General features: G+C 42.8%; 1 protein-coding gene across 1 annotated transcript in view; it reads right to left on the bottom strand.

The window, feature by feature from the left end:
- The window catches only part of LOC110507484 (glucagon receptor), a 32,508-nt gene extending 19,661 nt beyond the window's left edge, over positions 1–12,847 (bottom strand). Inside the window, exon 1 of the mRNA XM_021587504.2 lies at positions 12,544–12,847. The gene's annotated coding sequence lies outside the window, so the exon portion shown is untranslated. The remainder of the gene's footprint in view (positions 1–12,543) is intronic.
- Positions 12,848–13,344: the final 497 nt, after the last annotated feature.

Genomic DNA, 13,344 nt, shown 5'->3' with positions numbered 1-13,344 from the left:
CCAAAATAGAGACATAAAAAGGATCTAAGGTCAGGGCGTGACAGAAAAGCTCTATGCGCTGTTTGCCTTCAGCCCGGTTGCAGCAGGGCTATGCCTTGGCACATCCTCAATATTTATTTATTTCACCTTTATTTAACCAGGTAGGCAAGTTGAGAACAAGTTCTCATTTACAATTGCGACCTGGCCAAGATAAAGCAAAGCAGTTCGACACATACAACAACACAGAGTTACACATGGAGTAAAACAAACATACAGTCAATAATACAATAGAAAAATAAGTCTATATACAATGTGAGCAAGTGAGGTGAGATAAGGGAGGTAAAGACAAAACAAGGTCATGGTGGCAAAGTAAATACAATATAGCAAGTAAAACACTGGAATGGTTGATTTGCAGTGGAAGAATGTGCAAAGTAGAGATATAAATAATGGGGTGCAAAGGAACAAAATAAATAAATAAATACAGTAGGGAAAGAGGTAGTTGTTTGGGCTAAATTATAGGTGGGCTATGTACAGGTGCAGTAATCTGTGAGCTGCTCTGACAGCTGGTGCTTAAAGCTAGTGAGGGCGATAAGTGTTTCCAGTTTCAGAGATTTTTGTAGTTCGTTCCAGTCATTGGCAGCAGAGAACTGGAAGGAGAGGCGGCCAAAGGAAGAATTGGTTTTGGGGGTGACCAGGGAGATATACCTGCTGGAGCATGTGCTACAGGTGTGGGTGCTGCTATGGTGATCAGCGAGCTGAGATAAGGGGGGACTTTACCTAGCAGGGTCTTGTAGATGACCTGGAGACAGCGGGTTTGGCAACGAGTATGAAGCTGCATCCAATTTGTTGAGTAGGGTATTGGAGGCTATTTTGTAAATTACATCGCCGAAGTCGAGGATTGGTAGGATGGTCAGTTTTACAAGGGTATGTTTGGCAGCATGAGTGAAGGATGCTTTGTTGCGAAATAGGAAGCCATATCTAGATTTAACTTTGGATTGGAGATGTTTGATGTGAGTCTGGAAGGAGAGTTTACAGTCTAACCACACACCTAGGTATTTGTAGTTGTCAACATATTCTAAGTCAGAGCCGTCCAGAGTAGTGATGTTGGACAGGCGGGCAGGTGCAGGCAGCGATCGGTTGAAGAGCATGCATTTAGTTTTACTTATATTTAAGAGCAATTGGAGGCCACGGAAGGAGAGTTGTATGGCATTGAAGCTCGCCTGGAGGGTTGTTATTAACAGTGTCCAAAGAAGGGCCAGAAGTATACAGAATGGTGTCGTCTGCGTAGAGGTGGATCAGAGACTCACCAGCAGCAAGAGCGACATCATTGACATATACAGAGAAAAGAGTCGATCCAAGAATTGAACCCTGTGGCACCCCCATAGAGACTGCAAGAGGCCCAGACAACAGACCCTCCGATTTGATACACTGAACTCTATCAGAAAAGTATTTGGTGAACCAGGCGAGGCAATCATTTGAGAAACCAAGGCTGTCGAGTATGTCGATGAGGATGTGGTGATTGACAGAGTCGAAAGCCTTGGCCAGGTTAATGAATACGGCTGCAGCTGCACAGTATTGTTTCTTATCGATGGCGGTTAAGATATCGTTTAGGCCCTTGAGCGTGGCTGAGGTGCACCCATGACCAGCTCTGAAACCAGATTGCATAGCGGAGAAGGTATGGTGGGATTCGAAATGGTTGGTAATCTGTTTGTTGACTTGGCTTTCGAAGACCTTAGCAAGGCAGGGTAGGATAGATATAGGTCTGTAGCAGTTTGGGTCAAGAGTGTCCCCCCCTTTGAAGAGGGGGGTGACCGCAGCTGCTTTCCAATCTTTGGGAATCTCAGACGACATGAAAGAGAGGTTGAACAGGCTAGTAATAGGGGTGGCAACAATTTCGGCAGATAATGTTTTGGAAAGAAAGGGTCCAGATTGTCTAGCCCGGCTGATTTGTAGGGGTCCAGATTTTGCAGCTCTTTCAGAACATCAGCTGACTGGATTTGGGAGAAGGAGAAATGGGGAAGGCTTGGGCGAGTTGCTGTGGGGGGTGCAGTGCTGTTGATCGGGATAGGGGTAGCCAGGTGGAAAGCATGGCCAGCCGTAGAAAAATGCTTATTGAAATTCTCAATTATAGTGGATTTATCGGTGGTGACAGTGTTTCCTATCTTCAGTGCAGTGGGCAGCTGGGAGGAGGTGTTCTTATTCTCCATGGACTTTACAGTGTCCCAGAACTTTTTTGAGTTTGTGTTGCAGGAAGCAAATTTCTGCTTGAAAAAGCTAGCACTGGCTTTTCTAACTGCCTGTGTATATTGGTTTCTAGCTTCCCTGAAAAGTTGCATATCACGGGGGCTGTTCGATGCTAATGCCGAACGCCATAGGATGTTTTTGTGTTGGTTAAGGGCAGTCAGGTCTGGAGAGAACCAAGGGCTATATCTGTTCCTGGTTCTAAATTTCTTGAATGGGGCATGCTTATTTAAGATGGTGAGGAAGGCTTTTTTTTTAAATAACCAGGCATCCTCTACTGACGGGATGAGATCAATATCCTTCCAGGATACCCCGGCCAGGTCGATTAGAAAGGCCTGCTCGCTGAAGTGTTTCACGGAGCATTTGACATTGATGAGTAGAGGTCGTTTGACCGCTGACCCATTACAGATGCAGGCAATGAGGCAGTGATCACTGAGATCTTGGTTGAAAACAGCAGAGGTGTATTTAGAGGGCAAGTTGGTTAGGATGATATCTATGAGGGTGCCCGTGTTTACGACTTTGGGGTGGTACCTGGTAGGTTCATTTATAATTTGTGTGAGATTGAGGGCATCAAGCTTAGATTGTAGGATTGCTGGGGTGTTAAGCATGTTCCAGTTTAGGTCGCCTAGCAGCACGAGCTCTGAAGATAGATAGGGGGAAATCAGTTCACCTATGGTGTCCAGCGCACAGCTGGGGGCAGAGGGTGGTCTATAGCAGGCGGCAACGGTGAGAGACTTGTTTTTAGAGAGGTGGATTTTTAAAAGTAGAAGTTCAAATTGTTTGGGTACAGAACTGATAGTAGGACAGAACTCTGCAGGCTATCTTTGCAGTAGATTGCAACTCCGCCCCCTTTGGCCGTTCTATCTTGTCTGAAAATGTTGTAGTTAGGGATTCAAATTTCAGAATTTTTGGTGGTCTTCCTAAGCCAGGATTCAGACACGGCTAGAACATCCGGGTTGGCAGAGTGTGCTAAAGCAGTGAATAAAACAAACTTAGGGAGGAGGCTTCTAATGTTAACATGCATGAAACCAAGGCTATTACGGTTACAGAAGTCATCAAAAGAGAGCGCCTGGGGAATAGGAGTGGAGCTAGGCACTGCAGGGCCTGGATTCACCTCTACATCACCAGAGGAACAGAGGAGGAGTAGGATAAGGGTACGGGTAAAAGCTAAGATAATTGGTGGTCTAGAACGTCTGGAACAGAGAGTAAAAGGAGGTTTCTGGGGGTGATAAAATAGCTTCAAGGTATAATGTACAGACAAATGTATGGTAGGATGTGAATACAGTGGAGGTAAACCTAGGTATTGAGTGATAATGAGAGAGATATTGTCTCTAGAAACATCATTGAAACCAGATGATGTCATCGCATGTGTGGGTGGTGGAACTGAAAGGTTGGATAAGGTATAGTGAACAGGGCTAGAGGCTCTGCAGTGAAATAATCCAGAACAGCAATGGGCAGAACATAGAAACATAAATAGAGGAGGATTAGAAACAAACGAAACCCCTCGGGCCATTTAGAAGTCTACCTAAGTTAGAGGGTGAAGAAAAAGAGGAGATAACTGAGACGCGAAATCGAGACGTAAACTTTCCATAGTGAATAACAGGATTGGGTGTTTAAAGCGAGCTTTTCATTTTTTGTTGTTGTCTGTTGTCTTATTGTTTTTGTTGATGTCTATGTCGGGTGTTGCCTCAAAAGATGGTCATAGATGCTTTATGTATGCTTATCTGACTGGAAGTTGGTGTTACTGGCATTTATCCTGCCATGATCAACTTTCTGTACAATTTAGGGACTCCATAGACTTCAGCCAATTGATGCTGACCTCATTGACCAAATTGGATTTATTGGACTTGAGGGCTTGATCAGATCATGGGTATGACTGAATGAAAGGTTATACTGCATGCGTAATTTAAATTAGGAAAGTAATCAACTAACCACCCACAACATGCTTGTGTTGTTTACTTGTATTTTCAAGACGGCAAACAAGATAAAAAGGAAATCTCCCTTTGAGACTTTTCCCCGTCTTGATGTCGGTACATAAACACTATTCATGTCGGGAAATTACAAACAGAATAATTGAAAAAAAGTATGGAAGATCATTGATAATATTCAAGGACAGATACATTTTATAATCTTCAAAAGTAGAAAACCTTGAACAAGCAAGCATTGACCATTCTCCCTAGATTTTATGTGTACATATTTTTAATACAATCTATTAAATGAAATAAGAAATATTGGTATTTTGGCTCACTGTTAGCACAAATAGGTCAGGACTCAGGACACAACAAGGCAGTGGAATAACAAAAATCTATTTCTTCCAGGTGCCATAGGGCAATGCCACACACACACATACACACACTTTACTTTGTACTTCAGATAACACTATTTTATTTGCTCAAAACATCCATTTTGAGTCCGTCTACACTTAATCCGGGGGATTCTCTTTAAAGAAGTTGCAAGCCACTGATGGTCAAGACCAAAGAAGAATCTAACATCAACAATTTGTGCGGCAAGGTAGTGAGAGAAACAGTACATTCATGCAAACTCTATAGCTTCTTAACACAAGCTTGGACTTCTGGAGCTTTGTGTGTTGCTTCACATCCCAATATCATCCTTAATAGGGTAAAGAGATTCAGATCTCATATTTGCACAAATACCTCAGATTCCCTCTCTACACGACACAGATAAGAAAATATCACGGCTGTTGAAGGAAGAACTGGACCAAGGTGCAGCGTGGTGAGCGTACATACTTTTAATAGTAGATGCCGCCAACAATAAACAATACCAAAACAAACCATGATGTCTAAGGCAATGTGCCATCAAACAAAGTTAACTTCCCATAAACACAGGTGGGGAAAAAAGGGTACCTAAGTGTGGTTCCCAATCAGAGACAACGATAGACAGCTGTCCCTGATTGAGAACCATACCCGGCCAAAACATAGAAATAGAAAATCAAAGAAACACAAAACATAGAATGCCCACCCCAACTCACGCCCTGACCAAACCAAAATAGAGACATAAAAAGGATCTAAGGTCAGGGCGTGACAGAAAAGCTCTATGCGCTGTTTGCCTTCAGCCCGGTTGCAGCAGGGCTATGCCTTGGCACATCCTCAATATTTATTTATTTCACCTTTATTTAACCAGGTAGGCAAGTTGAGAACAAGTTCTCATTTACAATTGCGACCTGGCCAAGATAAAGCAAAGCAGTTCGACACATACAACAACACAGAGTTACACATGGAGTAAAACAAACATACAGTCAATAATACAATAGAAAAATAAGTCTATATACAATGTGAGCAAGTGAGGTGAGATAAGGGAGGTAAAGACAAAACAAGGTCATGGTGGCAAAGTAAATACAATATAGCAAGTAAAACACTGGAATGGTTGATTTGCAGTGGAAGAATGTGCAAAGTAGAGATATAAATAATGGGGTGCAAAGGAACAAAATAAATAAATAAATACAGTAGGGAAAGAGGTAGTTGTTTGGGCTAAATTATAGGTGGGCTATGTACAGGTGCAGTAATCTGTGAGCTGCTCTGACAGCTGGTGCTTAAAGCTAGTGAGGGCGATAAGTGTTTCCAGTTTCAGAGATTTTTGTAGTTCGTTCCAGTCATTGGCAGCAGAGAACTGGAAGGAGAGGCGGCCAAAGGAAGAATTGGTTTTGGGGGTGACCAGGGAGATATACCTGCTGGAGAATGTGCTACAGGTGTGGGTGCTGCTATGGTGATCAGCGAGCTGAGATAAGGGGGGACTTTACCTAGCAGGGTCTTGTAGATGACCTGGAGACAGCGGGTTTGGCAACGAGTATGAAGCTGCATCCAATTTGTTGAGTAGGGTATTGGAGGCTATTTTGTAAATTACATCGCCGAAGTCGAGGATTGGTAGGATGGTCAGTTTTACAAGGGTATGTTTGGCAGCATGAGTGAAGGATGCTTTGTTGCGAAATAGGAAGCCATATCTAGATTTAACTTTGGATTGGAGATGTTTGATGTGAGTCTGGAAGGAGAGTTTACAGTCTAACCACACACCTAGGTATTTGTAGTTGTCAACATATTCTAAGTCAGAGCCGTCCAGAGTAGTGATGTTGGACAGGCGGGCAGGTGCAGGCAGCGATCGGTTGAAGAGCATGCATTTAGTTTTACTTATATTTAAGAGCAATTGGAGGCCACGGAAGGAGAGTTGTATGGCATTGAAGCTCGCCTGGAGGGTTGTTATTAACAGTGTCCAAAGAAGGGCCAGAAGTATACAGAATGGTGTCGTCTGCGTAGAGGTGGATCAGAGACTCACCAGCAGCAAGAGCGACATCATTGACATATACAGAGAAAAGAGTCGATCCAAGAATTGAACCCTGTGGCACCCCCATAGAGACTGCAAGAGGCCCAGACAACAGACCCTCCGATTTGATACACTGAACTCTATCAGAGAAGTATTTGGTGAACCAGGCGAGGCAATCATTTGAGAAACCAAGGCTGTCGAGTATGTCGATGAGGATGTGGTGATTGACAGAGTCGAAAGCCTTGGCCAGGTTAATGAATACGGCTGCAGCTGCACAGTATTGTTTCTTATCGATGGCGGTTAAGATATCGTTTAGGCCCTTGAGCGTGGCTGAGGTGCACCCATGACCAGCTCTGAAACCAGATTGCATAGCGGAGAAGGTATGGTGGGATTCGAAATGGTTGGTAATCTGTTTGTTGACTTGGCTTTCGAAGACCTTAGAAAGGCAGGGTAGGATAGATATAGGTCTGTAGCAGTTTGGGTCAAGAGTGTCCCCCCCTTTGAAGAGGGGGGTGACCGCAGCTGCTTTCCAATCTTTGGGAATCTCAGACGACATGAAAGAGAGGTTGAACAGGCTAGTAATAGGGGTGGCAACAATTTCGGCAGATAATTTTTTGGAAAGAAAGGGTCCAGATTGTCTAGCCCGGCTGATTTGTAGGGGTCCAGATTTTGCAGCTCTTTCAGAACATCAGCTGACTGGATTTGGGAGAAGGAGAAATGGGGAAGGCTTGGGCGAGTTGCTGTGGGGGGTGCAGTGCTGTTGATCGGGATAGGGGTAGCCAGGTGGAAAGCATGGCCAGCCGTAGAAAAATGCTTATTGAAATTCTCAATTATAGTGGATTTATCGGTGGTGACAGTGTTTCCTATCTTCAGTGCAGTGGGCAGCTGGGAGGAGGTGTTCTTATTCTCCATGGACTTTACAGTGTCCCAGAACTTTTTTGAGTTTGTGTTGCAGGAAGCAAATTTCTGCTTGAAAAAGCTAGCACTGGCTTTTCTAACTGCCTGTGTATATTGGTTTCTAGCTTCCCTGAAAAGTTGCATATCACGGGGGCTGTTCGATGCTAATGCAGAACGCCATAGGATGTTTTTGTGTTGGTTAAGGGCAGTCAGGTCTGGAGAGAACCAAGGGCTATATCTGTTCCTGGTTCTAAATTTCTTGAATGGGGCATGCTTATTTAAGATGGTGAGCAAGGCTTTTTTTTAAATAACCAGGCATCCTCTACTGACGGGATGAGATCAATATCCTTCCAGGATACCCCGGCCAGGTCGATTAGAAAGGCCTGCTCGCTGAAGTGTTTCACGGAGCGTTTGACATTGATGAGTAGAGGTCGTTTGACCGCTGACCCATTACAGATGCAGGCAATGAGGCAGTGATCGCTGAGATCTTGGTTGAAAACAGCAGAGGTGTATTTAGAGGGCAAGTTGGTTAGGATGATATCTATGAGGGTGCCCGTGTTTACGACTTTGGGGTGGTACCTGGTAGGTTCATTTATAATTTGTGTGAGATTGAGGGCATCAAGCTTAGATTGTAGGATTGCTGGGGTGTTAAGCATGTTCCAGTTTAGGTCGCCTAGCAGCACGAGCTCTGAAGATAGATAGGGGGAAATCAGTTCACCTATGGTGTCCAGCGCACAGCTGGGGGCAGAGGGTGGTCTATAGCAGGCGGCAACGGTGAGAGACTTGTTTTTAGAGAGGTGGATTTTTAAAAGTAGAAGTTCAAATTGTTTGGGTACAGAACTGATAGTAGGACAGAACTCTGCAGGCTATCTTTGCAGTAGATTGCAACTCCGCCCCCTTTGGCCGTTCTATCTTGTCTGAAAATGTTGTAGTTAGGGATTCAAATTTCAGAATTTTTGGTGGTCTTCCTAAGCCAGGATTCAGACACGGCTAGAACATCCGGGTTGGCAGAGTGTGCTAAAGCAGTGAATAAAACAAACTTAGGGAGGAGGCTTCTAATGTTAACATGCATGAAACCAAGGCTATTACGGTTACAGAAGTCATCAAAAGAGAGCGCCTGGGGAATAGGAGTGGAGCTAGGCACTGCAGGGCCTGGATTCACCTCTACATCACCAGAGGAACAGAGGAGGAGTAGGATAAGGGTACGGGTAAAAGCTAAGATAATTGGTGGTCTAGAACGTCTGGAACAGAGAGTAAAAGGAGGTTTCTGGGGGTGATAAAATAGCTTCAAGGTATAATGTACAGACAAATGTATGGTAGGATGTGAATACAGTGGAGGTAAACCTAGGTATTGAGTGATAATGAGAGAGATATTAGAAACATCATATCTAGAAACATCATTGAAACCAGATGATGTCATCGCATGTGTGGGTGGTGGAACTGAAAGGTTGGATAAGGTATAGTGAACAGGGCTAGAGGCTCTGCAGTGAAATAATCCAGAACAGCAATGGGCAGAACATAGAAACATAAATAGAGGAGGATTAGAAACAAACGAAACCCCTCGGGCCATTTAGAAGTCTACCTAAGTTAGAGGGTGAAGAAAAAGAGGAGATAACTGAGACGCGAAATCGAGACGTAAACTTTCCATAGTGAATAACAGGATTGGGTGTTTAAAGCGAGCTTTTCATTTTTTGTTGTTGTCTGTTGTCTTATTGTTTTTGTTGATGTCTATGTCGGGTGTTGCCTCAAAAGATGGTCATAGATGCTTTATGTATGCTTATCTGACTGGAAGTTGGTGTTACTGGCATTTATCCTGCCATGATCAACTTTCTGTACAATTTAGGGACTCCATAGACTTCAGCCAATTGATGCTGACCTCATTGACCAAATTGGATTTATTGGACTTGAGGGCTTGATCAGATCATGGGTATGACTGAATGAAAGGTTATACTGCATGCGTAATTTAAATTAGGAAAGTAATCAACTAACCACCCACAACATGCTTGTGTTGTTTACTTGTATTTTCAAGACGGCAAACAAGATAAAAAGGAAATCTCCCTTTGAGACTTTTCCCCGTCTTGATGTCGGTACATAAACACTATTCATGTCGGGAAATTACAAACAGAATAATTGAAAAAAAGTATGGAAGATCATTGATAATATTCAAGGACAGATACATTTTATAATCTTCAAAAGTAGAAAACCTTGAACAAGCAAGCATTGACCATTCTCCCTAGATTTTATGTGTACATATTTTTAATACAATCTATTAAATGAAATAAGAAATATTGGTATTTTGGCTCACTGTTAGCACAAATAGGTCAGGACTCAGGACACAACAAGGCAGTGGAATAACAAAAATCTATTTCTTCCAGGTGCCATAGGGCAATGCCACACACACACATACACACACTTTACTTTGTACTTCAGATAACACTATTTTATTTGCTCAAAACATCCATTTTGAGTCCGTCTACACTTAATCCGGGGGATTCTCTTTAGAGAAGTTGCAAGCCACTGATGTTTATTTACTTTTATTTTATTTATTTTCCACCACTTTTTCTCCTCAATTTCGTGATATCCAATTGGTAGTTACAGTCTTGTCCCATCGCTGCAACTCCCGTACGGACTCGGGAGAGACAAAGGTCGAGAGCCATGCGTCCTCCGAAACACGACCCCGCCAAGCTGCACTGCTTCTTGACACACTGCTCGGTTAACCCAGAAGCCAGCCGCACCAATGTGTCGTCGGGAAACATCTTACAGCTGGCGACCAAAGTCAGCGTGAATGCGCCTGGCCGCCACAAGGAGTCGCTAAAGGGCGATGGGACAAGGACATCCCAGTCGGCCAAACCCTCCCCTAAACCGGACGATGCTAGGCCTGTTGTGCGCCGCTTCATGATCAAATCCGGATCTGTAGTGACGCCTCTAGCACTTGGGAGGCCCCAAGCCACTGATGTTTACCAAGCCAACCAAAGCATTACAGTAATGTACTCATAGACTCCTTGTAAAGTATAGGAGCTGTGGCATATCCCAGCAACCAGATGCCCTTGCTGGTATGAAATTCCTTTGCTCTCTAAACCGTGAACCCCTTGGCACCACATTCATGGAGCGCCTGATGTCACAACCCTGTCATTCTGAGTGGTGTCAGGTGCGTGGACCAGTATTTTGACAGACACACTACACAACAGAGGAGCACACAGAGCCATTAGGTGCCAGCCCAATTAACACTGACACCCCTGACAGAAAGAGTTCTCATTTTACATAACAGGACTCTTACTACAACTGGCGCCCGTGATCCTCTCTCTCAAAGAGTGAAAGACAGAGAGTGTGTTTGAGAGAGACAGGTATGGAGAGTCAGTATATGTGCGTGTGATTTGCTCAGTTTTTTGTGTGTCTGTGTAGCCTGTGGTGATCTCTGTGAATATGAATGCATCAAGATGTCCAAGTACCGTAAAAAATATGTGTATATGCACTGCATGTAACAACTTTCTGACAGCACCTGCTACCAAAGAAGAAGCAATGAGCCATGCTGAACTGTTACCCAGTGCTTTCTTCTCACATGTTCAAAAGGTAAAAGTACTATCATCTTGCTTGCATGTTTTACCAGTAAGAGGCATTGGTAGTGAGGTGATTGTGTTTGGGGATGATGTTAAGGAGACAGCACTGGTCTAAAAAATGATGAACCGTACTCTATGTTACAGCATGACAATGGAAGCCAAGGTTTGTGTTGCATAAACCCCCTACCACTAACAGGAGGGTGGAGAGCGCAGGGTGAAGGAAAATATATATGTAACACTCCATCAATACTGTCATTCAGACAAATCTGTGATTGCCTATCAGCAATGTACTGTACGGACACTTTACTCTGAACTAACATCTCTAACCATAAATCATAGGGATCATAACAACTAATCTAATCCAAATGATGCAAGTCAGTGCACAGTTCTCTTTTGCCAGGAATTCATCATTGCCTCTTGAAGAAGAATTCACCTGTAGATATGACTTCTTGCAGCTACTTGCTATAACAACTTTGATACCCAGTTTCGAACACATCACATAACAAAATCAGTAATTAACTCACCTCTTTTTTTTTATGAGGTCATGTGTTCAATAACCCCTGAACTCACCTCAAACCTCAACAAAAGAGCAATAATGTTTTATATGCTTTCTCGTAAAACGCCCCGGAGGTTTCCGTTCTTTGTTGGTTCAAAGATCTTCTCCATATTCAACGCTTGTTCACCACGCCACACAAATAATTGTACAGTCTATGACAGAAAATAGGTAAAACCACACGCGGGCCTCAAACCAAAGACATTTCAGCTTTTTGTCCAACCAATACATTTAAAACGGTTGACCAAGTGATAAAATGATACCAGACTAGCGCCTTCCAATCATTCTGCACTAGAGCTGTCAAGGGCAAGGGTCATGGGTAGAGAGCGCTAGTTGTGCGCAAGGCACTGAGATGAAGCCTACCAGCAGCCGGCATGCAAAACCATGATTTGTTATCGCCGACATATCAACTTTCGACCACTTATCATAATCTTGATGTAACAACAAGCCTACTGGCGTTTGAAAACGTGTCATTTTGAAAATTAAACAAAAATGTAACCATCCCATATCAGATAAATAGGCCTAATGGAAAGGAAAACGAAAAACCCTAATAAGAAAACGAATAACATGTAGCAATATAAAATATTAAGTGCAACATATACAATATAAAGTCTACTCTAATATTATACATATCACTAGGCCTACTACTACTACTAATAATAAGAATGATATAGCCTACAATTTGTAATACATTTTCACTGTGATAATGATCCATATATTTTGTAATTAGGTCGAATATCAATTCCTCCAGGCAAGTCTCCTTTCTGATCATGTTAAATAGTATTGCATATGCCTGGACGCCTGAATTCCCCGAATTGTAATCATGTTACACATAATTGGGCAAATGATGCACAATTATTAGTAAGTGGCTTATGTTGCTCACACTGAGCTAAACCACTTAAAAAATAACATTTTTAGATAACTCGTGCTCAAAAAGTATCTCACGCATTTCTTTATCAATGCAGACTACAAAGTTGCCAATGCAATAGAGACCATTAATAAATACTATCACTGAGATTAATACTGAAAGCAGAATCCTACCGTTCGGGGAATCATTTTTTTCCAGTTAATTGTCTAGATCCCGTGCGCAATTGAGATGGCTTTAAACGCCAAATACAGAGCGTATTTCAAAATTACAGGGTTGTAGCGGAATCCATAAAGTTTATAGGACAGAGGCGCCTCCACTGAGATACATGTGAAGCATAAAACCGCTCTGCAAGGAATTGAACCAAATTATCATCCGGTTCGCCCACTGTCTGTCGACTGCGCTGTGAGCTCGGAAACACCAGTGAATCACTAAACACTTGGAAAACTATGTCTGTCACCGACGCAGTCGAAACAATAACAAAGCATTTTCCCATTCCCCGCCACTGTTTCGGTAAGAGATTAAGCGATTTGCCTGTATGAATTTAAACACACTCAAATGCATAGACCGAGCTATGGATGCAATGACTGACCATCCATGATATCAAAATGATAGTTTTTAACCATGTTTTGAGGCCATACAGTGTTTGTTGACATATACTTTGTTTACAAACATTGAACAAACAAACTTATAGTTTGGCTTCTGATGGGTTGCAACAGTTGAACTAAACTAGTCTATATCATTCACTTATAATACCATTAGTGGATGTAGTAACAGCAGATTGCCCCTTTAAACGTACAGCGATGGGTCTAAGAGTATTCATTTTCAAAGCAAAACAATTTGGAAACGCCCAAAGATTCACGTGAAGTATTTTTTTTAAATTCAATGTTTATCCGAGAATGACCCTGGATAAAGGATATTTCGAGGTCAAAAGAGAAGAACACTGGACTATTTACTGCTTTGCTAAACCAACAATA

The sequence above is a fragment of the Oncorhynchus mykiss genome, chromosome 27, assembly GCF_013265735.2.
Source record: "Oncorhynchus mykiss isolate Arlee chromosome 27, USDA_OmykA_1.1, whole genome shotgun sequence".
NCBI classification, from domain to species: Eukaryota; Metazoa; Chordata; class Actinopteri; order Salmoniformes; family Salmonidae; genus Oncorhynchus; species Oncorhynchus mykiss.
This window is presented reverse-complemented; position numbering and strand designations above follow the sequence as displayed.